General features: G+C 37.2%; 1 protein-coding gene across 26 annotated transcripts in view; it reads right to left on the bottom strand.

Annotated features, from left to right (window-relative positions):
- Positions 1–27,803, bottom strand: part of LOC105228702 (ice-structuring glycoprotein) — a 558,714-nt gene that overhangs the window by 321,614 nt on the left and 209,297 nt on the right. For 3 of the 26 annotated variants that reach the window (XM_049452398.1, XM_049452409.1, XM_049452405.1), the window contains one exon: positions 12,292–12,341. The exons of 22 other annotated variants lie outside the window; for them this stretch is intronic. The gene's annotated coding sequence lies outside the window, so the exon portion shown is untranslated. Of the gene's footprint in view, positions 1–12,291; positions 12,342–27,803 lie in introns of those variants that run through there. One more of the 26 variants, XM_049452393.1, reaches the window with a different exon arrangement.

The raw sequence follows: 27,803 nt of genomic DNA, 5'->3' as shown, positions 1-27,803 counted from the left end.
GCCGGAATAGCCCGAATTTCTTCGGAAATGTTGTCTTCCAAAGCTGGAATAGTTGCTGGCTTATTTCTGTAGACTTTAGACTTGACGTAGCCCCACAAAAAATAGTCTAAAGGCGTTAAATCGCATGATCTTGGTGGCCAACTTACGGGTCCATTTCTTGAGATGAATTGTTGTCCGAAGTTTTCCCTCAAAATGGCCATAGAATCGCGAGCTGTGTGGCATGTAGCGCCATCTTGTTGAAACCACATGTCAACCAAGTTCAGTTCTTCCATTTTTGGCAACAAAAATTTTGTTAGCATCGAACGATAGCGATCGCCATTCACCGTAACGTTGCGTCCAACAGCATCTTTGAAAAAATACGGTCCAATGATTCCACCAGCGTACAAACCACACCAAACAGTGCATTTTTCGGGATGCATGGGCAGTTCTTGAACGGCTTCTGGTTGCTCTTCACCCCAAATGCGGCAATTTTGCTTATTTACGTAGCCATTCAACCAGAAATGAGCCTCATCGCTGAACAAAATTTGTCGCGAAACACATTTCGAACCGAACACTGATTTTGGTAATAAAATTCAATGATTTGCAAGCGTTGCTCGTTAGTAAGTCTATTCATGATGAAATGTCAAAGCATACTGAGCATCTTTCTCTTTGACACCATGTCTGAAATCCCACGTGATCTGTCAAATACTAATGCATGAAAATCCTAACCTCAAAAAAATCACCCGTTATATGCTATAATTATCTAACTACTTTAATATAACTATCTATTCTAAATTTTGTGTAGATATCTCGACAACTGATTCTGATCGTTCTGTTTGTATGGCAACTTTTTGCTATAATGATCGGATCTCAACAGGTTACTCGGATATTTTATTATTGGCTTATACAATATTTCTAGTGGAGATATCTCGTCAAATGAAGAAGTTTTCCATATAAGCACTTTATTCGATTGTTTAGTTTGTATATCAGCTTTATGCTTGATATTGGCAAATGTGCGAAACTTCAGAACACAAGTTACAAATCCTTATGTTCTTTAGTTACTCGTCAACTGTTTTGCCATACGCATATACTCTTTCAACTTTCTTAACTCCCTTCCTCTTACCCGCAAATTCTTTCTTTATAGTTTCTACGTCACAATAACATTTTCGCCTACGCATTTACTTCATTTTATTCACTTCCTCTTACATTTTTTGCAGAGCTGTCATACATTCGCTCTCATACATAGACGTTCTCTCACACATTGTTAGCTGCTTTCCTTATTATCGCGAAATGGTCGAATTCATTTCACTTTCTTCTTCTTTTTTGTTTTCCCGCTCACCATTTTTCATCAGCTAATAACTTTTCCTATCATTTCATATTTTACTGCACTTTGCTTTATGTGACTCTATTACGATTTACAGCTTTGTCTAACTAACTGTACTGATATTTATTTTCCTTTCCGTATCTCAGGAGCGGTGACCTTCAAATGTTATAAATCTTTTGACGTTGCTATTTTTCACGAACTTGGTTCTGCCTTTTTGATATCTTGACATTCCATTTCATTTGGTCATACCAATAGTTCTGTTGGTTTTTGTTGATTTTTTGGTCTTTTGTGGTTAAAATAACCAGTAGGAAATTTTACTACGCAGTTGGTATATACATATGTATGTATTTCAAATCTTTATGATAAAAGCGATATTAATGTGTACCCATTCAAACTATGTATAGGTGAGTCAAAAACCATATAAGTATTAGAATAAACCTCATCTTTGTTAAATAAAGTCGAAATTAATTTGTTGATATCCTACACATGTTTTCCAGTGTCAAAACTTCTATAGCAGCTGCTACGTTAATAACTATTCGCTAAAATGAGAACCACTTACTTTCGCAAAAGTTTACCACTCTGCAGTCACTTCAAACTTGAAAGAGTTCGAGCTGTTTCGCTCGGTGATATTAAAAAACTGCTCTCAGAGACTGTGGATTACTTTCGGTTAGTACGGGGGTTACAACAACAACAAGGTTACAACAACATCTATTGTGGTATAAACCTAAGGTTAAGTGCTTCGTTTTATTAGCTAAATCAGTCATTTCTGTTTTCTTAATAATTTGTATTTCAATAAATAAAGGAGCTATGAGACTCATGGAGAAGTCCATTAAATGTTGTAATCTGGTAATCTACAAAGTGTTTAGGCATTAATATGGCAATGAAACTGTGGGAACAAAAACTCCCTTATTTTTATGAAAACAATAACTCCTCTGGAGGAGCCTTTCTTGGTGTTTCTGAGAACTGCTGATCCTTAACGAACAAGATGAGGTTAGAATAGACCAATAAAAAGGACCATTAGACTTTGTGGTGCAAATAAATACTTGTGAAATTCTCAGTTTTTATTCTCTTAGTTCATTTGACAATGTAGAGTCCCTTTATATCCGAACAACGGGTAGTCCGGTTACCCGGTAGTCATATCACTACCCTATTTTCATTTACTATAAGTCTCTGAAACCTCAATATTTTGTATCTCAAACAGTTCCCAACTTTTACTTTTAAGTCGAGTAGTTGGGGAATACCGATCTATCTTAGATAGCTTTTGGTCGGCCACATCCTCAGACTTTGATTCCTTTCCAAGTTGAAATTTTCGAGCTGCTTTTTCTCTGCTTTATTTCTCTGAGAATCGGTTTGTCTTTTTTAGTATCTAGGGTGAAGTCCTTGAAAATTTCTCACATGTCACTCAATTTTTTCTCTAAATTTGTGCGTTCGCTACGCTCATATCATTATGCCGCTGCTGATTTCACTAGTTTCATGTGGCATTTATGTGCAGTCGAAAAAAGTCAGGCCATCGAAAAAAGACACGTCACGCCATATTGGCGACGCGAAATATCATAGAAATGAAAATCTGCAAATATTAGCAAACACTCGCGTATTAGACAATTGAGTGGGTGGTGAAAGCAAGAGAGAGAGAGAGATACTTATGACATATATGTGAAGTAAGAGCGGTTAAGCACGAAGATAGCGGTTTTCGCATGGAATGCCATAACCTCCTGAACACAAGTAAGTAGTTCTTAGTGAAGCCACAGTTCTGCCGCGGTAATTTGTGCGAGAGTGAGTGTGTGTGTGTTTGTCGTCGGTTACTCGAGGTTATTGACGATATGGCGTTACGGGGTCACAAACGCAGCCAGAAGCGATGTGGGTCGGCCATTTGCCAGGCGCCAGTAAAGTTGTAAAATCCGAAAATGGCAAATAAAAACGGCACAAGTCAAGGCACGAAAGATGAAGGACGAACGAAAAGTGAAAAGCGTAACACATAACTGTATAAATATATGCTACACTGTTGAGAAAATAGGAAATATTGGCGAGCAAAACAACAATTGCATGTGTTATTGGTAAACAACAACAATAATAATAACAATAACATCAATGAAGCAGTGAATCGCGTGATAACTGTAAAACTAACAGCAATAACTGTAACTGGGATAATGACAAACAAACGGAACGGCATGTGGATTAGCACATACAAACGCACGACTCTAAATATTGAGTGTAGCGGAGCGGTGGTGAGTGGATAAGTGAGTGAGAGCGCCTCTTTGTAGGCGAACTAAGGCGTGGACGTTATATTACAATGGAAACGTTAATAAATTTATATGTTTGTCGATATTAGAGATACAAAGGAATGAGTGTGGGTGACTGTTTTTTGTTTGAGTGATTCATCGCAAGTGTGAGTATCGGTGTGTGAGTTGAACCTGTGCTTTTCAATCTCTGCCAGCCTAGTAATAGTTGTCAAATTTATTTCATAGTATTGACAATCGTATTAACCTACACCAAGCTTTGTTGTTGCACACAAATTGCTTCCTTTTATTTGTGGCAATAAAAATAGTTTAGTCAATGAGTTGTTTGCAAATCACAAATATTATTTATTGCTTCGCCCTCGCACTGCGGTGAGTAATTGTGGCGAATGGTGTGATATTGTTGCCAAAGTGGCGCTTTGACTGATGACGCAGTTGCTTTCATTTATCTATTTTTCAATTGATTTTCGCTCTGGAGAGAGTATGTAGTAGCGAGTATTTTTCATCATGAGGAAATTCAAAGCAGGGCGACGCAATAATTTTGCTTCAACGACAACGAAAGACGACAACTCTTACGCTGACTTGGTAAATGCGGTAATTCTGCAGGTACTTAGATTCGGAAAAAATAGATCTTAGAGAACATAAACCTGGACTAACTGCTGATAATATTAAAAATAAAGATCATACTATTATTCTGAGAAATACATATGGAATTCCATTTGGTGGGTCACAGATTTCCCCATGAGATAGGTGGGACTTCAGATGAATTTTAATCAAAATAGAAAAGTATATGTGGGTTATGAGGAAAGGTTTTTTAATCATATGGGCTTTAATATCAAAAGTAGAGGAACTCAGATCTTACAAACAAAAATAAATGTTCATACTTAGCAGCATACCATTGATAAGACCCCAGGTTCTCTGGCTTTTTCGTTACAACAATAGTTCAAATTATACATGAAAGAAAACGTGGCTTTATTTATATGTGAGACTAGTATTGGGCATGTTAATTCCGATTGATATGTAGCAATCTATAAATATCGAAACTCCATTTATGCATTAAAGATTGCTCAGACCTAAGCTCCGACCATTCTCCAGTGTTACTAACCAATTATTTCGGCCGCTAAGCCAACGTTATGTAATAAACACACTAATTGGTATACATTTAAAAGTATATTGAATAAAGTCGACCCAAAGCTTAAGCACATATCGACTGGTATTGAATTGAACTGTGTGTGGAAGATTTCACAAAAATATTTCAAAACGCTGCGTGAAAGAGTACACCAAATACCCGCGTGAATCTAAGTGCTACCAAATATACAAAACACATCTTAGAAAGTATCCATAAAATATGCAAGCTTCGATGGAGATGACAGCAAACTAGCTCCTCTGCTCTCAAAACTGAGCTTAATAAATGTACAACGAAACTAAGAGCACAAATTAAAAAGTTTAAAAATTTTCCCTTCAAAACTTATCTGGCTACATTTAAAACATGTAGCACCATTAAAATAAACCAAACTACATGGGCCGAAACGAATGAACAGAAAGCTGCCGTATTTGCAAATCATTTGAGAAACACATTTACGCCTAACGATGAGTGTGAGATAAACTATGAAAATAGTTGGCTGGATCCACACATCAGCATTTCTCCTGTTACTACTAAAAAAATTAAAAATCTTATCGGGAACAGAAGACTCAAAAAAGCACCTGGGTACGATTTAATAACTGGAGAAATATTACAATTTACCAAGGAATATAAATAACATTCCTATACCACACCACAACAGTGCTAAGTACCTAGGTATCACCTTATATGCCAAGCTACGATGGAAAGAGCATGTCAAAAAAAAAGGAGCGAGCTTGATATGAAATTTGGCAAACTTTACCACTTAGTTGGCAGAAAATCCAAGCTACCAATACAAAACAAACTGTTATTGTTCAAGTCAAAGCTGTATTGCCAGCATTCAGCGCTTTCAAAGTAAGGTACTAATGACTTTAGTTAATGCTCCTTAGTACATTAGATCTGCTGACCTGCACCGTGATCTAGGCGTGAATTCAGTGGTAAATGAAAACAAAGTCTCACGAACTGAGGCTTAAACAGCACGTTAATGAGGAAGCATCCGACTCATCGAAGCTGCTGGGCGAGAAATCCGGTTGAAACGCAAGAAGCCCTCCGACCTAGTAAGAGAACAGTAGCAGCAAATGAATTTCTTAACATTTAGCTTTTAAGTATCTCTCCTAATTATTTAGAGCAGAATTGTTGATAGTACTTTATTTTTATATATTAGGTATAATGTAAAATAATAATAATAAATAATAATAATAAAAAAATCTTCGAAGCTTATATGAGTATCTGGCCATACCGAATTGGTTTATTCTGTACGGTTGAAAAACTTGCCTTATTGTTAACGAAATCGGAGCGGGTGAGGATGCCTTGACCACTCGTTCGCTGGGTTGGAGTCACCATCCATACATATATATTACCAAAGGCTTTTTTTATCTCTAATAGGTAGGTTTTGGGAGGTGTATTATAAAACAACTGGGACTAAAATCATCCCACTCTATTATATCCTCTCCACCCTGTGCTTCTAATGAAGCTAAAATTAAAAAATAAAAAGTTTTATTCGACCCAATTGTCTATTTAGTATTTAAAGTTACCAGAAGCATACTTCACTTCATCACTTTTTCGGAACCTAATTATAAGGTGGCCCTCACTCTTGCCAGTTCATCTGCTTCTTAGTTACCAGGAATATCACTAGGTTCTGGAATCCATTGCAAGTTTATCGTGAAATAGGAAGCTAAATCCACTAAAAGATCTCGGCACTATTTCACTATATTCAATGAAACCCTAAAACACTTTTGTGATTTCAAAGCCGCCTGGGTATCTGTATATACAAATATATTCTTTGTTGTGAACACACTCTTTGTCAGAATAAGAAGCCTTTCTTTAAGTGAAGGCACCACAGCGGTCTAGTAGTCGTAAAGTGAATTTGATATCTAATCTCGCTGAAAACACTTCAACTTCAAATCGATTATCTTGTTGGGACCAATTTGTATGGATGCTTTTCCTTGTGTTCATGATCATCCCACCCCCAATCTGCTTTTCTCTGGAAGGAAAGACTCTAATATTGCTTTGACGAACTCAAGTTTAATTGTACACGATTTCGAAACGGGAACTTGGTAAGTATCTCAGAATACCTTATTACATACGACTGATAAGGAAGATTCCTTCAGTGCAAGAACTGGCTAAGTTGCTAACAGAACAAAGCTGTGGACAGTATCAGTCGTAGTAAAGCCGTCTTAAGAGTTTCATGTACTCAGTAAGACATAACCCTACCCGGTTTTTCAGCTTGGCACTTAATAATTAGGAATAGTTAATAGTTTTATTCAATGTTGACAGAAACATGGAAAACCAACACAGCACATTTACTTTTTTACAGTCTCACTTTGGCAAATATAAGTTTAATTTAACAAAATTATTTTATACTATTGATTTCTTTCAGCGAAAAAGAAATATATACAGGATTTCAGAAGAATTTGTCTGAAATATCTAAATACAATATGAGCACTCATGATATTTTTGTAATTTTTGTGCTGCTGACGAGTGTGGCTTTATATACTACTTTTTGGACATATCTGCTTTGCAATGTTATCTTGATCAAAGCAAGCTTTTTAATGAGCACAGTTGATTTTATAGTTTGTCCTAGCATAGAAACTTATCCCTGTTTTGTTCGCTTTAAATATCTTTCAAACATTTGATAGTTTTTATTCTGGATTCTACTTGCAGGAATAACACTGAGTTCATGATCATACATTTTTAGTTGCTCACAGCAGATGAAGTTATAACATTTTTACATCTTTCTGCTAATTTGAATTCCATCCCCAAAGCTCTGCGCCGATTTGGCGGCCAATAATGATTGAAGCCAAGTTTTAATACTTTCTTTACACTGTTTCCCAACTAGCTTTTAACCGGTTTTGTAACATGAGGCCGAGCATGATCATGAAGAAAATGATCATGTCTGTTCGCCCATTTCGGACTTTTTAGGTAATAGCTCGATTTAATTTAATGAGTTGTCGGTAGCGTTCCCCGTTGATGGGTTTACTCGTTTTTAAAAGCTCGCAAACTGCACTGCTTTCAGAAACCACCAAGTACAGAGCATTACCTTGTCGTCAAGGATATTCAGATTTGTCATTTGGCAAATAAGAATTTTGTAGTAATGGTTTTCGAAATGAATTCATTTTTAAAACGAGTTCCAGTCCGATGTAAAGACGATTTGTTTCTGTTGCGTTTAAACGAAATTTCCTCTGATATGCAAAATGGTTTGTCGACGTATCTTGGCTATAATTCATTCCAATTTTTTTGCTTTTGAATGTATTCGTCTGTTTTGGTAATCCTCATTGAGCATGGTTTCAGTACTTCCTCTTAAAATTTTTTGATCGCCTAGTCGAAAGCCTTTCATCTTGTATGCCAAACGTACGACTTTTACATCGTGCAAGCCACTTGTGGCACGTTCGCTCAGCTAAAGCAAGTTCATCGTAAACTCTCTCCAATATACGATAACTTTTGGGTGAAAGTAATGAAGAGGAACTTCCTGCTAAAACACTTTTTCAGATACAAAGTTGATATCTTTAATTGAAAAAGAATTTTGTTCGAAACTGGTTTTAGACCCATAGTCCCTTAGGCAAAGGTTTTCAAAATAATCCCTAGCACATTTCCCGCATATCATAATTTAAAGAAAAAAATTACCCGCTCTAATATGCACATATGTATATGGTACCTCAGTACAAAAATAGTACGAGTATACCCCGTTGAGCTGTTGAAGCTCATATTGCCTGCATAAGAAATTGAATATAACTATTCTCCAACATAACGGCAACATAGCGCTGCATAAATCATAAATAGTCAGCTGATATCGGATCAGTGAAGCTGGGTGGGCGCGGAAATGCGAAGATAACTCACATTGCATGGGAATTGAAGGCAGCTTTATGGTTGCAACATTGCTGCAAGCAAGTGAAAGTGAGGCAATATAACGAAGCAAGCAGTGAACACTGAACCATTGTGGCGGTAAAGGGGTACGACCGGAAGGCAGGTGGGTATGGCGACTACGGCTACAACGGAGGAACGATAAAATCAACGCAGCTGCAAGCGTATGTAAATTGAAAGATTGTGAATTGCAAAAGCCGCCACACAGCGCTACACATTTTACAGTTATTCGGGTCTAAACAAAAAGGAAAGTAAAGGTGGCAAGCATTTTATGCGCTACTTAAAGGAGACATTATTGCAACAGCAAGCGAAAAGATATAAAAAACGACGAAGAAAGAAAGGAACGGAACAATAACAATAACAACAACTAAACACAATAAATCCGTAATATCAACAACAGCTGCTGCTTTAATGTAATCAACACCAACGCCGCTGACTGCGCAGACTAAGCAACAACATAACAACAACAACAAACAATATGACTATGCAACAACATAAGAGCAGCGGGGTATAAACGGAAGCTAAGCAGGAAGGCTAGGGGAGATAGCTATGCTGCATGCAACGCTAGTATGCAACATGAAACTCAATAAGCAACAAGCGAAGCTGTAATAAAGGAAAGAAAGGCAGAGAAGGGCGGTGAGCATGTGGCACGAGGGAAGTGCCTCTTAGTTGGCGGAAAAGTCAGCCGCTATGCGAGCAGCGAGTGGCATGTTGCAAGCAGCGCCAAGCGCAAGTGGCGGAAGGAAACTTGATAGTGATAAGCTTAGAGCCCAACAATAACAATAACACTAACACAACGCGGCGTATATCAAGTGACACGGAAAGCGCTAGCTTAACAACAACAGCAACAACAATAAGAGTAGCAAGCTAGACGCCAAGCCAGACACATTAACGGTGATAACAATAAAAGCGGCGAGTATTAAAACTAGCATTGTAATGAAAATAAATCAAGCGTTAGCACGTGGGGGGAAGGATGTGGCGCAAGCGTTGATAAGCAAACACTTGTGTGGCTTTTTCGCTGCTGCGCCTCCGGCAGGCGTTTGAAAGGATGTGTCCATATGAATATAAGATGAAGAGAAAGCTTGCGCTCGAGTTAAGCTCAAGCGAGAGGTTTACTGCTAAGTTAGTTGTATATTTACTTGCAATCTTAAATTTAATTAGAATGAAGAGAGAGAGAAAGAGCGAGAGAGAAATGTAGCGAAGAACCGAGCTGGGGAAGCTGTCAGGAACAAAAGTTGGGTTAACTGAAATTTCGCAGAGAAAACCCTTCTTCAAGAGGTGAATTATTAGCATTTAACTACCTGAAACTCTTATCCGTTTGTTGACAAGATTGTTGGGGCCAACATATCAATATTATCGGCGTAGCGACCAGCTGTTCACTCTTATTGAAGATTGTACCTTCTCTATTTAGATCTGCAGCGCGAATTATTTTCTCCAGCTATAGATTAAAGAAGTCACACTTTAAGGATTGACATGGAACGGCTAGGAGAGATTCTTTGCGATCCTGAGGGAGCTTTTGGTGTTGCTCAACGTCAGTTTCCACAGCCGTGTTATCTTCGCGGGGATGCTATGTTCAGACATACTTCTTTTTAAGGGTCTTTTCCAAGTCTAGGCGCATAGTGAAAATCTGGTCGATTGTAGATTTTCCATCTAAAGCCACACATAGTGAATATCTTATCTTAATAGTAGATTTTCCAAGTCTAGAGTCACACTGATAAGTTTGTTGACGATGGGCTTCAGCCTTTCACATGCTACGCTCGATAGGATCTTATATAAGATATTAAGGTGAATTAACAATTGGGCAGAGAACATTTAAGTTCTCATCTTCGGGCATGCTTTCATTCGAACATATTTTGCAAAGAAGCTGATACATGTACCTTGTCAGTTCTTCGCCGCTGTGTTTGAAATGCTCGGCCGGTACGGCTCATGCCGTTTTGTTGGTCTTCAGATGGGTAATTGGTATTCGAACTGAGTGCGTTATTCAAAGGAAATTGTTACCAACCGTAAGAATTGTATTATATTGCAGGCTAATGGCCAACTTCGGAGGACCTTCACGCAGGAAACGGAAGCTTTTGGATGTCGACTATACCGAATGTCCTGCTGTACGGAGCAGAAATATGGGTGGACCCACTGAGGAAAATTAACCTACGTAAAGCACTATAAAAAGTTTATAGCACAGTTTCTTTAAGATAGTATCAGCAAACTTGTCGAGCGCAAGAACGTTTTGTAGATCGACGCTTTCAAAAATTTAAAAGAATTCAGCAATAATAATGGCGAGGTGATTACTATATTACACAGATAGTATCTAGAATTGAAAATTTTGGAAAGTATCTACATACGAGTACAATGAGAAAAACAGAAGAACCGACAACGTTGAACACACAACACGGTCATGCATCAAACCGAGGAAAATTGGAAGAATGTGAAGAATTATATGTTTTATGGTTAAAACAAACGGGACGTGGAGGCAATTAGTAATATCTTAGACGAGAAATATGGAACGTCGCGCTGAAGAAATGCAAAAGCGGTTCATGGGTGGGCGACAGTTCCACGGAGTTGACATTTGTAGTGACCAGCAAGCTTCTATAACATTGCTATGTCGATGCGGAAGACAATTTTCTCATCCTCGGCCGGAAAAGCGATTTTGCATATCTGTTGAGCTGCTTGAACGCTACAAAAATGTACATAATGTTTGGATTGAGTCGCAAATATCATATGCAAAACCTGGACAACCAGCCAAACCAATAGTCAAGCAATGGCCTTTCATTTGTGGGGTCAAAAGAGCGTGAACTCCTAAAAGCGATTAAAACCTTTAACTGGAAACACCGCTGAGAAGAACTCATCAAATTAAAGTGAGCAGTTGAGGGAAACGCCCGGAATTACGACTAGATGCGAGGCAATAGTTTTCGATCATGACAGCACTAGGCCCGATGTGGCAAGGCCAAATAATGGCTTGGAAGTTTTCATTTTTCATTAATATCTATTTTTACGGCTTCAAAGTAATCCCCTTCAGATGTGATATATCTATTAGGGTGATTCAAAATAAAAATATTTTTTTTCGTTTACTACTCGGAAAAATTGGTTCCTAGACATTTCTAAGAAAGCCTCTCCAAGCATGAATTCTTAATTGTAACGAGAAGGTCCTCCTACATACAATTTTCGAATTCGCACGATCAAGCATGTCCAAAAGGACCTGTATACGGTACTCTTTATTGGAACGAATGAAGCAAGAACGCGAGAGATGTCGGGCTCTCTAACACTTGCCTGACGATTTTCATATTTTGAAGAAATTCAAGGTCGCCAAGAGCATTACTAAAATTCCCGGGTACTTTTTTGTCATAACATAGTTCAGTATTTGCCCCTATAACAACAACATGTCTCGGTCGATGCAGAACGCCTTCAGAGGAATACGGTTCACAATAGCGTATCTATAATTCATTAGTCTTCAGATGAACAATAATTTCAAAATCCAATTGTAACATTGTACTTGTTTTTCTTAAATAACCGTTCCAATTGAATAACGAATATAGTTACACCAATATACCGAATATATACAAGTAAAAGTGGTAGAGTGCGTCCGGATTTATAAGACAAAGAATAGACAGTATTTCAAGTACTATCAGCGAAATTTTAATCCAGTGCAATGATATTTTCGAGCTCAGTAACACAATCAAAAACCAATCCATAAATCTGGCAGCACTGACATTTTAGTTCTAAAATTAAAAAATACATTTATCAAAATCAACGAAATTACTTTCAGTACTTGTACTTACATACACATTTTTTGATGCTTAGACGTGGTCTAACTTGCAGCTGTACATACCTAAAATAGAGAAAAATGAAAAATTATATTCAAGGCAAGTTTTGCTTTTTATCAGCTATATTTATAAGCGAATTATTCTTTAGGTTTATATTTTAAATGTAATGTGACAATATGTAAAAGGCATAATTTGGTAAAGTCTATAAGTATTTCATTGTAAATCTTTAACTTAACATTATCATGAAATTAGTTAAGAGTGACAACTCTCTGTCTCTCTCCACATTTACTAATGTTCTATGCTTTCTAGTCAAGTTTTTGCAAACATACTTTTTGAAATATCAGTTATTGGACAGTGATTTTTATTTTAAAGTTCGATAAGAGTAGCAAGCCCTTACAACAATGGGATCATTTGAATTGCATTAAGTTGATTTGAAAAATATAATGTTTTTCTAATAATTCAATTGCCACATACGCCAACATTCGAAAATAAATAATTTTTGTGTTTGTATATACGACATTAAGTAATGAGACTGATTCCATAAAAACCGTATATTTGAAAAATATTCCACAACTCTGCCATCCGCTTGAAAGTAGTCCCCTTGGGCAGCTATACAGCGATTCTAGCGCGTTTTCCATGCTTCGTAACAGTTCTCGAACGCTTCGACTGGGATGTCCGCGAGTACCCTCCTCACGGCCGCCTGGATGTCTGTAATCGACTCAAAATGGGTTCCTTTGACCACCGATTTTGTTTTAGGAAACAAAAAAAAAGTCACAGGGGGACATGTCGGGCGAATAATGCAGCTGTTGCAACACGGCGGTCCCTTTAGAGGCCAAATACTGGGACACGCTGAGGGCGGTGTGGCACGGCGCGTTGTCGTGATTAAGGATCCAGTTACAAACAATGTCTGGGCGCACCCTATTGACTTGTTTTCGCAATCTTTCGAGTACTTGGCAATAGTAAACTTAATTCACAGTTTTCCCCGGTGAAACGAATTCTTTGTGGCCGTTCACCTTCGACTTGCTCATGCGAGCTTTTTTCGGGCAGGGGGCACGCAGAGACTACCATTGTGAGCTTTGGCGTTTGGTTTCCGGGTCTAAGAGCACTATCACCATACACTCTTACAATTTTAGCGTACGCTTCCGAAGCTGTTTGCTCAATCTGGCGCAAAATTTTATCGCGACGCGTTGCTCTTGATTTCGTTTTTCCATTTTCGTGACGAGCACTACAAACACACGTCTACTAAACTTGACGCAGCAGGCGAACTAAACAAGCTAGAGCGATGGTACATACATATATCAATGGAGAGGGGAGGGATGCTGGAAAAAGAAAAAGGGAATTTCAAGTCACAGGTTTACCACAAGGGCGGCAATAAAATCAGTCTCATTACTTAATTGTCAAACCTCGTATTTTGAAAAAAAAAATTAATAAAATTAGATGTCTTTATTTATTTTAAATTTAATTTATAAATTTAAAATTCGTTAAGAAAGGCAAACGGTTTCAAAAACTTTTTACAATTAAATCTTCTCTGCGATGTAAACTGAATTATTCAGTTTTTGTTTTTTAATTTATATTAAATATTTTGAACATTCTTAAATAAACAGTTTTTATGTTCATATGATTTTTGAAGTAAATTTTTTATATACGATTTTTTTTTCGAACTTACAGTTTAATATCTATTATGAAATTCGTTTATAATGGCAACCCTGTTTGCAAATTCAAGACAATTCAATCTAAACAAATTAAGTTGAATTGTAAAGTTTTACTCACTTTTTATTTTATGTATTAAACGTTTTAACCATTATGAACACATATGGCAACATTCTGAAAAAATTTTTTTTCTTAAACATTTAAAGAAATTTTTCCCAATTCCGACATTTATTTTAAAGACTTGTTAACTTCAAAACACAGCGGATTTTAATAGAAACAATCATTTGGTAAAGCATAGCTTTAGGCGTATTGCACTTTCTTCTAAACATATATTACTTTGTGTAAGCCGAGCATAATTTTTTAATGCACTGCTTCGCAGCCAGCGTTAAATGCTCAAATTAAGTGCCAATACGTTGATGGATAACTGTGGCCACTTTTGCACACGTGTGCGTTTACGAAAATATATGTATTTGTGTGGTTGATGTCTGTATTTAAAGGTACGTCTGTAGTGGCCTAAATAAGTGCCTCCCATGCAAACTCTTCTGATCGGCGCAACTGCGAATGTGTGTGAGCGCATTACCCGCCCACACACACCTGCACACATAAATGTCGGATCACATTAACGCTTTTAGTGTTGCCATATTCTGCATACGGTATGTGCGTGTGTTGGTGCGTCAGGTCGCGTCACGTTGCCTGTTATGTAGCAGCTTAAAATTCCATTGGAAATTCAGCTTTGCCTGCTGCAACTATAACCCGCACACACCCACACACACGGATACACCCAATGGGGTACTTGCGCCTAGTTTTCAAATTGCATTAAACCTAACGGTCCGCCTGCAACTGCTAATGTGTTGCTCATCAACAAATACTCAAGCACTCACACACATATACGATCACTGAAATCCCCCCTGCCACCTCGGCGTAATGAGCGTGCCACACATTAAATGCCATCAGCTCTATGCATGCAACAACAACAACAGTAACAACAAGTCATCGCAACAACATTAGCTGGCAGCAACGGCAAACTGTTACTGATGAGAATTACGTGTGTTAAATGCTAGACACATCTCCTTAAATGTTGCATGCATATGTGAATGTATGTGTGTCGCTGTGTGCTGTGTGTGACGGCGCTTCAATTTAATGAGCGAAATGAAGTACTTCAGCCACCAGCAGACGCTAAAACGTATGCATGTTGCAAATATGTGCTCCAGCCACACACACCAATACGGCTGCAGGCACTCACATAGGTATACCGGCAGCTTAGATATCATATACTCTCCCTTTCAATAAAAGTTTCAAATTTTTCCGGAAGAAATTTTAAATATCCTTATTTTCATTTTATTGTTGTTATATGTGTTGCCGAAAAATGTAGGTCCCTTGTGACTTGCAGATCTGGGAGGAGAACTATCTAATCTTTCTTCTCTCGACTTCCAGTCAAAATAGATAGCTCAATTCGAATATATACCGTATATACCGCTTAAGCGGTTATATCCGAGTTAAAAACAGTATTTCGTTTCTTCTTTTCATTAATTGACGCCAATTAAATTGTTTCAATCCATAATAAACAACCCATAATCAAAAAATTGAACGGAAGAGATTTTAAATTTGGATAGTGTGAGAGTTGTCTTTGTAAATTGTAGATAAAACTCTCTGTAGTCAATCAAAATTTCAACTTCATCAACTTCTACACCGAAAAAAACCCAAAAATTTAAAACCATTTTTCTATTGGTACAGAAATCGGTCCTTCAAAGTGTCTTGTAATGTTCGTCTTATAGTACAGATATATTGTTAGATAGATGGATAGAGTGGCTGTGTGACGACGCTTTGTAAAACTACCGAGTTTAAAATCTCCACACTCTATTACTTCCTCTTTGAACCACTCCGTGCTTCCGATGAAGTTTATCAATATAAAACATTGTATTTGTGCAACCTCCGAAATATCGTCCAAATCCCTCGACCGATAGCTCTAATTCTCTTCCTATACAAAGCTTTAAACTCTCATAGAAAATATTTTATAGTTTCCTATTCTTACTCGTATACCTCCTGACAGCTTCTACGACAGTCATTATACGGTGCTGCCAGTCTGCTGGGATGTATGCCTAACTAGAGTTCTTATGTCATTCCTTTTAGAACACTTATGTTATTCATTTAAAATTTTAAGGTCGGCCCGTGTGGCCCATGTTGACACAGATATTTACTCATATATATTTCTTACAGATTTGTCGATTAAATATATACAAGCAGCTAGGGTCTAATCTGTCCATGTGTTTCATAGTTACCAGCATTATTATTATGCCCTTGTATCCATTGCAGCTTAATCGTTAAATAGAACGTTAAATTCACTAAGAAATCAAGGCATTCTTTCATTATCATTGACGAAACCCTAAGAGACTTTAGTGATTTCAAAGTGGCTTGGCTAAGTGTATACATATATAAATATTCCTTTTTATAAGCACACTCCTTGTTAGAACGAGAAGGATTATTTTAATTGCTGTGAACTACGATGGATGATACTGCAGTGGTCTTGTAGAGCAAAAGCGATTTTGAAATCTAATTTTGTAGAAAAGGTGCATTCTTGCACTTAATTTTCTAGATTGGACTTATCCGTATATATGTTTATCCCTGAACTCCTGCCCACCTCCTCCACAGATATATTATGCAAACGAACGAAATAAGCGCTGAAGGCATACTTCTAATACTTTGTGGGTTAGGAAATCTCAACATTACATACCGTGAGACCTTGTACTTTATAAAAATTCGAAAAACCTCAACAAAGTTCCACTAATTAATATTCAGTGGTGAAACTGATCTCACTTCCCATTTAATCATGATCTACAGTTTCGAAAGTAACTTCAAGCTCTAACGGTGGTATTTATTGACCAGAGTATAATTAATAATGAACTCACTGGCAAATTCTAATCTCATCCAATTTGATTATCATTTACACAACACTGTTTGTTACTATGCTATAGCTCGATCGGCGCTTAAAGGTATGCTGTAAGAAACACAAATGAACCAAACCTTACATATTAATAAAATCACAACATAAAGTTCAAAAACACATTTAAGATAATTAGTGAATTGAACTAATACAAAGGCGTAAAATTTAAAACCAGTAATACACATTTTACAACCAAAAACTGTGTTACAAACAAAAAATAATTTAATTAAGCAATTTTAAATACTTCAGCTTATCGATAAATATGTGCATAATCAATTAATTAATTACGTTTGTGTCAATTACATTAGTTACATTCATCAAAGTATTTAATCAAAGAGTGCCCCTAAAAGTATATAAAGCTTTTAGGACGTCATTACTTTGAGCGATCAACAATCAATTGCAGTTTATAAAAATGTATTTGCATTAATACCTGTGAATGCCGAATTATCATTAAGTCTTAATTAATAATTAAAGTGCCGGAAAGTATGCTTTGGTTTGCAATTATTGCTCAGATTAAAAATGCTTAATGATTACAATCAAAGAAAACAGGAAAATGCATGAAAGGTTTGTGATTATGGCAGGTAATTAAATATTGTAAGTTAAAACACCTAAAAGTATGTTAAAAATATTAAAACAGTATAATGTATTGCATACTTTTCAGTGATTTCTTTTTATTATCATGTACATTTTCTTTTGTGAGTTTGTATTATGTTCACAAATACACTTTAATGATTAAAACTGTGAGTTGTTATTATGTATTTAAATGGTTTTAATTTCGATTTCAAATTAAGCTTATTTTAAATGCAGAAGCAGTGAAATGCGAGTTATTCGAATTATTAGTTTTCTATTATTAAATTTTATTGAGAAATCCTAAGTCAGTATTTACTGAAAGATAATTATTAACGACAGCAGTTATAACTAATTATTGTCCGATGAGTAATGACAAAAAACAGCAAAAACTGACGAGTGACTTACTTAATGACTACTGATTAAATAATGTGAAAAATAATTTAGGCTTAGTAACTTCTAGCTACACGGGTTCTAATGAGGTGTTGTCATGCTTCCTGCCGCGCATTTTGGAAACGTGAGCAACCTTTGTGTTAGATGCGGTAACCAACCCGCCTGAAGCCTGGAGCCACGGCTTAAAGAGAGTAAGCTTCTGCGGAGCCGCTGCGACATATGCGATTTAAGGGTTCACTGCAGTGTAATTGTAGCGTATATTCAGTAGAGGTATGGTTGCGAGCGGGCGTCGGCATAATAGTTAAAAAATTCAACTTCCATGGTGGAACTTTACAAAATACTGTTGCAAGCGAAGCAGTAGGTTTTCGGAAATGTGGATGGCGGGTCCGATTCTCCAACCGATGACGATGGAATAGATGTTCCAATGTACGACTATGTTTCGATTCGAATACCCATTACTCACCTGAAGAACAGGGGCCAATGGATTACCGACCGAGCTATTTAATTACGGGGACAAAGAATTGGTGAAAGCCACCAAGTTTGACCAATGACAAAATGTGGTACCCGACAATCTGCGCCAATTACCAAGGGATAAACCTCCAAACTGCCTCTATGCCGCTATGTTTGAACTTGATATCCCCGCAAAGCTAATTTGGCTTTGTTGAGTACCATTAAAAGCTCCATCGAGATCGGGAAGGACGTCACCGCGTCGTTCGATACCAAGCCAGGTTTCAGACATGGAGACTCCCTATCGTGTGGCTACTTCAGTCTGTTGCTAAAGAAAATAATACTCTATACTATAGCTCTGCAGCTAAATAGAGAAGAGTGTACAGTTGCTCGGGCACATCGATGATATTGATATATTGACGTCAACAACCGCGCCGTTACTTCAGCTTTCTCCAGACTCTTTCAAGAAGCGAGGCGTAAAGATCTGGTAGCATCCTGCTATATGGTGCGAGGCTTGGACAATGACATCATCTGATAATCCGGCCTCAGAAGAATCGATAGAAAGATTTATAGTCCTTTGCGCATTGGCAACGACAAATACATACCAAAGTCGATTGAACGGTGAGCTGTACGAGATATACGACGAAAGCGGCTACGCTGACTGATGACCAATGACAATTGACAATTGACTTAGGACTTGTGACTACTATCTAATAACTAGTGCATAATACGGAGTGCTATTGACTTATGACAAAGGAATAACGAATGACTGTATTCGAATGATATATAGTTAATAAAATACGGATTCCAAATGATTAATAACTAATAATTAAAGATTAGCGTTTGATTAGTTATGATTTGTAACAAAATAGTCAGTAGTAAATAATAGGTGATCTATTGGAGTCAAAGACAACAAAGCCCAATAACAAAATACAAACAATGTATATAATAATCTCTCGATTAAATCGCATTAAATTTTTAGTGAAATAATTAAGTTTTATAAGAAAATTCATCGACAGTAATTGCCTTCTTATGCGTATTCGTAATGACTTAATTTCTACTTGCCACATGTACTTACATACTTAAGCATGCCAAGCTGTGCGTGCAACAGACGATAGTGTGATGAAATGTGGCAACTTAAATAGCATTTCACCTACTTAAAAGCGCGGCAAAGTAGTAAAAAGCCTCGAGGGCCCACATCGCGTCGACAACTTACACGAGTAGCATTGTAAAATTGCAGGCAGGAAAATGCATAATGAAGGAAAGGAAAAGAGAACTGTGTAGAAAGCATGTTACCATGATGTTGCATGTAAGGCAGCTGGCACTTAAGCTGTGGCAGTTTTACGCATGTAATTGTTGTTCTGCCTCTAAAGCGAGCGCGGAGCTTGTTGTTGCCACTGCAGCCACAAATAGGCATATGTATGCCAACTGCTTGCAACAGATGCTGGTAAGCGTGGCATTGTTGCGGTTTCGAGTGGCTTGCGGCAATTCTGGCGTGGTAGGTGCAACAGGACTTAAAAACAAAACAGAGAAATATGTATGGAAAGGGTGAGAACTAGAGCATCCTAGAAAATAAAAAAAAATATAAAAATTAATTTGTTCTTGCAACAAAGTCATTGGTGCAATTTGTGCATTTCAGTGGCGGCAAATTTGTCGTTTTTCTTGTCAAGACCCCGTTTGGTCTTGCTTATGCCAAATATAAGATTTGCGGAGCTTTCTTTATTACTCAGATTGTACAAAAATATTACAACAACAACATCATATGGCACTTTTATGTGAAAAATTAAATTAAAATTTATGTTGCCACCAAAGGTAACTTAAATGCACCGTTTGAGGCATGCTATAGCACGACTATCGTCAACAACAGCAATGTGTACTGCATTCGTGTTGCAAATATATAGTCAAAAGTGGCGGTAACAAGACACGCCTACAGCCATAACTACAACTGCGCTACCATGCAACTTGCCCTGCAGCCTGTTGCAATGCAGTTTTATGGCGCGCAAAGCGCTCATAATACACACACACCTACAGAAAACCGTGTTGCGGCAGTAAAATTGCATGCGCATATATGTATGCGGGTTTGTGTAAATGCAATATGCAACAAGCTGTGGCAAACTGCTGCATCCATGTCATGTCATATCACTTTCATGCAACACATTGCGGCAGCGAATCGTAAAAGTTTACTTTCTTCAAAATTTGATGTTGCAAACAACAAATCATCTTTATGTTCATGCTGCCACGCTCCACCCCCTCTTGCCTCACTTTTTATTAAGAAAAATTTTAAAAGGCATGCACTTTTTTTGAGTTTCTTTCTGTTGTCATTCACTTTAAGTAACAATTTTAAGTTAGCTGTACTTTCTTAACGCATCCACTGCCGTTTGCTGCGCCATCTTGCCACATAATCTTAACATGTTACCCCGTTCTGCCTGCTCATCCGTTGCACCTGCTTTAACTTTACTAAAGTAAGTGCTTTTTGTGTTGCTTGCCACACTTTCTGTTGCACGAAATGAAAAATCATGTAATTTTTGTGTGTATGCTGCATGTGCCACATGCCACATATTGCTTACTGCCTGCACAGACAACAAATGCTTAACATCATGTCTCGCTACAAACAAAACCAACAGCTGGGTGAGGGCAACAACACCTCGTAAACTGTCTGTTGCATGAAAGAAGTGACTTGCCACAGTCAACTGCAGCTCAATCACGTACTCAGATTTTTTAACTTTAGATGTGGTTATTGTGAGTGCGCATTTTATTGTGTTAGGAAAAAAAAAGAGAAAACAAGGGAAAAGCTTGGTACTCGTATAGGAAAATAATCGGAACTTACTATGGGTCCAAAGCATCTTGACGAGATTTCGGAGGTTACACAGATACAATTTTTCGTACCGGTAAACTTCATCAAAAAGACGGGATGGTTCAGAGTAGAGCCTTAAGAGTGACGGGACTTTAGTCTCAGTGGTATCACAAATGGCCTTCTGAAGGCGGAAGGGCGTCATTACTCTACCTACCTTACCCTAAGTAAAAGCGTGGTAAAAATAACAAATTTAAACATTGGATCACAGAGATATATTTTTCAGAAAAATATTCGACCGAATAGATCACTTCCAGCACGCAGAGAAGAAAACATAAGCTGGTGATCTCGGTTGATTTCAAAAAGACGGTATCACTTCCCACACATCGAATCAATCAATGGATTTATTGAGGGAACACTTCGGGTAGCAGATAATTTCACGTTTTGAGCCGGTCGATTGGCCACCAAGATCAAGTGACATCATACCGTTAGACTTTTTCCTGTGGGAATGTGTAAAATCTAAAATCTATGTGGACAATCCCGCTCTGATTCAGGCCTTGGATTAAAACATCACGCATGTCATTCGCCAGTTATATGTCGTAATTGACGAACAAGCCAGCAGAAAATGGACTGAACAAATGAAACATTCGAGACCTAAACGCGTTCAACATTTGAAGGAGATAATTTTCAAAAAATAAATACAAAATTTTTTTCGAATGATAATAACATTCCTTATTAAATTTGATATTATTTATTAGATCAGTTGATATAGTCAGGTTTTTTTGTAAACAATTTTCTTACTTTTTTTAGTTTTTGTTTGGTGCTCTGTCGAGAATGAAAGATCAAAAACAACATTTTCGGCATATTTTACTTTTTTTGCTATGAAATGGGTAAAATGTAGTTCAAGCAAGCCTAATTTATCCGAAGCCAGTCGCAAAACTTAGCTCCGATTTTCGGGATCTTGAGGACGCACCACCCCATGGAAGGACTCGGGAAGACTCTGTGTATTAAATCGACACAAGTCATAAAATTTATCTATTACATAAAACGTTTAAGATTCATTTTGAAGCTTGACATGTGGGTTCTTCGCGTTCTTACAGAATGAAATTTGTCTTGTCGCATTAACGACTGTGACGACTGTGATTAACGACGCTTACCCAATGGCAAAGGAGTGATCCGTTTTTGAAGCGTTACTGGCTATGAAAATTAGGGGTTTATAAAAATGTAAACCCATAAATCATATCTAAAATGAATGAACCCGCTCAAACTATAGAAAAAAAGTTGTGTATCTGTTCGGAAGGATTTCAAAGGGATCATTCATTTTAAGTTTTTTCTTAACGATACCATCTTCAATTCTGAAGTGCATTGCGATTAGCGATACAAATTAACTGATGCACTCAAACCATAATTGATCAACAGAAAAAGTATAGTGTTCCAATGGGATAATACGAGACCTCAAATAAGTTTTATGACAAGCCAACAAACTTTTGTAGTTTTAATGGAGTGTGCCACCACACTCAACAGAATTACTGGAATTGGCACCTTCGAACTATTACTTGTTCCGGTCTATGCTAAATTTTTGGATGGGAGAACTGTCTCCTCGACTTCGGGACGTCAAAACTATTTGAACCTGTTTTTCGTTTTTTTAAGTGAAAGTAGCCTACATTTTGGATGCCGGTATATCTTTTAAACAATTACAAAGAAATATACCATATGGAAGGAAAGAAACGTCGGACCTATCTGTCTGACTGTCCGTCACTCTGTATAAACGTAAGCCAGTCCCTCAAATTTTTAGACATCTATATGAAATTTTTCTCTTGTCCTGTTTTCACCAAGAAGCTACTCATTTTTCGGTACTAGACCACTATAGCAAATAGTTAAACGATTGGAATCAAGTGTTTGATTGGAAAACTTTTTCGTCTGCCAAGATATCTTCAAGAAGTTTGGCATAGATTATTGTCCAAAACAACACTAAAATATCTGAAGACATTATTTTCTTCTTTTTACTCAAAAGCGAAAATATTTTATAAAAAAAAAATAATAATGAAGATACTTATTACGGGATCCCGAAACTGAAATAACAACACCTTGAAAGTCAGAGGATTAAGATCAAATTATTTAAAACCCATTTATCTCAATAGTGCAATATTTTTGATTATATTTAAAATATTTTAATCGCTGTAGAGAGATACATTTGCAAAACAATACCTAATAACATAATGGAAAGGCAAAGACTACTTTCTAAAGATAATTCAAAAAATTAGAGATACAAAAAGAATAATCTAAATATTATGAATATTTGTGGGATCCCGAAATATTAATACAGAAATCCCGAAAACGCTGTTATTAGAAAAATACTAGATTATCGAAAAAATGTTGGAAACATATTTTTGCCTAAATAATAGGACTAGTTTTGGGTTCTGGAAATTTTTTAAAGTAATCCCGAAAACACTCATAGAAAAAAAGGCTGGATTATCCAAACATGCAGATACAGAAATGGTAATCTAAATACTAGGGCTAGTTTTGAGATGCTGAAGTTTTAACAATGAAATTACCAAAAAATGCAGATAAAAGGTGGTAACCTAAATAATAAGATTAACTTCGGGATCCCGAAATTTTGATAAAGTAATCCCGAAAAACTGAGAGCAGAAAACAACTGATTGCCGCTATTTGCGTATATATTCTTCTTTTCAAAATTACGCAAAAGAGTATTCGGGATTCAGTGCTTGAACAACTACGGGATTCGCCACAGCTTGACAGCAGTAACTATCAACGACAAATTGCCACCCTCATACCTACCTGATGGCACATATTAACGTATTAGTATTTCCTCATATGGCCTTTGCCATGCAATTAAAACCAAAAAAATGTGCACGCGGCCATTTGTAGTGGACTGTTAATACAATTTCTGGTGTAAACCAATGCTTACGTAACTGCGGTTGGTGGGCCATGCCAAAAACAATAAATTTTTTATTACCGTCATTAACCTGTGCCACCAGCAGGCCAATAGCGCTCTGCATATATGTGTGTGCATAAGATTTTCCTTAGTCAATGATGTGGTGACCAAAAGAGTCAACCAAGCCGTCAGTCAGTCACTCGGTCTGCAAGTCAGTCACTCGGTCCGCAAGCTGGTCTGCTAGTCAGTCAGTAGTGCGGCAGTAATCAATATTTGTTGCACCTTCACCAGCCAATGCAATTAAGTGACGCTGCAGTGGCAACAACAACAAAACAGCTTTTCAGCGTTTTCTTACCCACACACCTATGCACACATACATATGTACATACAAACACTGCTACTTTTCAAATGTTTTCTTGCAAATAATTTTCACTTTTCTTTGTTTTTCACTTGCAACTGCAACAATTTCCGTTTATATAACACTGTGGTATGTATGTCAGCAGGCACAAACACATACATATCTACTTATGTACATGTGTAATAATGCCTGCTTTTTATGTTGCAATTTGTGGCGATTTTATCTGCTTGCCTCCGCCTCTCTTGCGCTCTGTAGCCGCCCGCCCGTCTCTCTGGCGTTGGGGTTTTCATCGCTTTCTTTTGCTTTTGCTGCGCTTGCCGGCACACCAGCCGCGTCAGCAGCTTGTCATAATTTCATAACAGCGAGTCTCGGTGCTTGATTGCTGATCGATTCCGTAAACGACTTGCCAACGACCAGTCGACTATGTTGGCAACAACAACAAAAACTGCAACAAGAGATTAGTGCAACAAGAAGCAGCATTGCATGACTATTACAACAGCAACAACAACGCTGACGCTTACTCCCCTTTCACTCATCGCGCGCACGCCATCGCTGTGTTGCACAATGCTTCTGTTATTGTAATGTATTTTTTTTGTTGTTGTATTTTTTTATATATTAAACTTTATTGTTGTTGTACCAATGGCATTTTTTCTGGTTTTGTATATTTTTGTTGCTGTAATTTTTTTATTGTTGCTTGTTGGCATTTGTTGTTTGATTTTGTTAGCGCCACAAAAGAATTAAAGTCCGCAAAATAATTACGCCTGTAAACATTGCCATAGCAGTAAAGTGGCAACAACAACAGCGATAGTTGCAGCTAAAGCGAAAATACTAGTGTTCAAACATCGGCGCTCAGGTAGGTGAGCAGGATTATTGCTGATTCGTGCTTTGATTAACGTTGTTGTTGCTTTAAAATGTTTATATTTTCTTTGGAAACTATTTATGTTGTTGAAGTGGGAACATAAACAGATTAAATTACGAAATATTCAACAAAACCGAAAGACTCCTCATTTACTATAAACTTATCGTGATAAATCTGAGAAATCCGCGAACGAAGATACTGAGGGAAGCCAGCAATTTTTTAGTGAAAAATAGGTTTTCCAGCTAGCAAGCTTCGTCTCCATTTATCTCTCTTAAGACTCCGAACGGGAAATTCTTTGCTATCGTTTCCTCTAAGGTTTTCGGAGTGAACTTCTATTTCCCTCATTACACCTTTGGTTCAATATTTCTTTCTAAATAACCAAAAATTAGAGCTGGTGGCAGAAACCATTTGGGTTTTCCAACCATGATATGCATTTGACATCTTGAGTGGTGTAAAGACATTACGCTACACTACTATATTTGTAGCCATGATCGACCGAATGAGTTTCTTACTTCAGCGCTTATCTTAAGGAGAATAATAATATTTTATTTGAAATTTTATATATATAGCGCTTGTTATGGTCTCAGCATAAGCAAAAAGCGTCAAATCTAGACCTATGACTGTCACAATAAATATTTGCCTTTAACGGTTTAGTTTCTGACAGTACATACATTTATCGTTATTCTACATCACAGGAAATTTCTTCCAGACATAGACACGTAGCCTTATTCTAGTGTGAAATTTCGAAAAATTTACTTGTTCTATTTAAAGAATAATCGCTCAGTTCAGTCAGCTCAATTAGTCCATGTTTAAACGTGTTTTTGTAGAAACAGGAGAAGGCCGGAATCACGGCAGCGGTAGAGACCGTTTTTTAGCGCCGTCGGAGACCGCGTATAACAAAAAAATGTAAAAATTTAATTTTCTATAAATACGAGTATATGTTCTATAATTTCAAAACAACCGATAGAGCAGGTTTCTTTTATTTTAAAAAATCCACATTGTTTAGGCTGTCAAACTTAACTTCTTCTGATGTGATGAAATTACTTCCAACAATTTTTTATTTCTGTTCATAGAAATCCAATTTGTCGGTATAGACAAAGTTCAACTCGAAAGTGCGGCGTAACGTGAGCATACTTTAACTCGTTATGAGCAGTCGAATAATTATGGTATGATCTACAAATTACTTATTTTTCTAAAAAAAACAAGTATGGTCGTCAGAGCTCTCTCCCAATTTTATCTAAAAAGCAATATTAAATCTTAAGAAATACTAAATCCTAACCTTTCATAATGAAATCCTTTTATTTTAGAGATATCGGCAGTCGGAAAATTTAAACTTTAGTCATAGACTTTCAACCAGGAAGCGAAGATGCAAAGTAAGAAAAGTTTCCATCCAATTTCTAGAGAGCCAGAGTAACCGCATATAATACTGTGCCCAAAAAGGTGACATTGTATTTATTTTGAAAATTCTTTATTTATTCTTCCAAATCAATTTCATCCCCTTCAAAGTAATCCCCTCCCTTCGAAACACTGGTTGTAGTCACTTCCCGGGATGGCCTTCAGTTCCGTCTTCGCTGCGGCTTGAATCTCCTCTATCGTATAAAAACGGTGTCTCCGGAGCGGTCTTTTGAGCTTGGTGAACAGCCAGAAGTCGCACGGCGCCAGATCAGGTGAATACGGTGGTTGCTGAACGATATGAGTTGAGTTTTTGACGAAATGATTACGAATTACGAGGGCAGTATGGGATGGTGTAAAAACCAAGAATTATCTTTCCACAATTCCGGCCTTTTTAGGCGGATAGCGTTACGCAAACGACGCATAACGTTCAAATAATATTCCTTGTTGACTGTTTGACCGGTTGGAAGGAATTCATACGAGTAATGTACAACACCACGATAATGGCAGAAAACAGTCAACATGACCTTGATTTTTGAGCGACTTTGGCGCGATTTTTTTTTGGTCTCGGCTCTCTTTTGGCACGATATTCGCTCGATTGATCGGTTGTTTCGGGGTCGTAAGCGTAGATCCAAGTCTCATCGCCAGTTATGATGTGTTTCATGACACCCTGGTTGTCGGAAAGCATCGTTTCATACACTTAAACGAGACGATTTTTTTCCAAAAAATTCAATGTTTTCGGTACCAGTCGAGATTTGACGCGCTTGAGGCCCAAAACATCCTTCAAAATGGTATTGGCTGAGCCTTTCGATATGCCAACTTCATCAACAAGGTCTCTAATTGTTAATCGACGGTTTTTGAACACCAAATCTTTTATTTGTTGAACGTCTTCTTCGACACGTTCACGGCCGTCTTGGAACTCACTATACCACTTGTAAACATTTTTTTTAGTTTAAATTCTTACCTTATTTTTTGGGCACAGAAGTATGTTTTAAACTTTCATTAAGAAACTCATGGCTAAGATGTATTAACGATGTAACTCTTATAATAACAGTGTAAGGTCATCAACGGCAGTAGGCCCAAGCTCCATCTTTTCATATTTCTAATGGTTCTGTTACCTTAACAAAAATAAATATTATAATAATTATATATACATATGACCTTTTACTTTAACCACAATTTTGTTGTTTGAAGTAGCATTATATTCTAGTTTTGATATAAAGCATAGCGCTG

This window comes from Bactrocera dorsalis, chromosome 3 (genome assembly GCF_023373825.1).
Source record: "Bactrocera dorsalis isolate Fly_Bdor chromosome 3, ASM2337382v1, whole genome shotgun sequence".
Lineage (NCBI taxonomy): Eukaryota > Metazoa > Arthropoda > Insecta > Diptera > Tephritidae > Bactrocera > Bactrocera dorsalis.
This window is presented reverse-complemented; position numbering and strand designations above follow the sequence as displayed.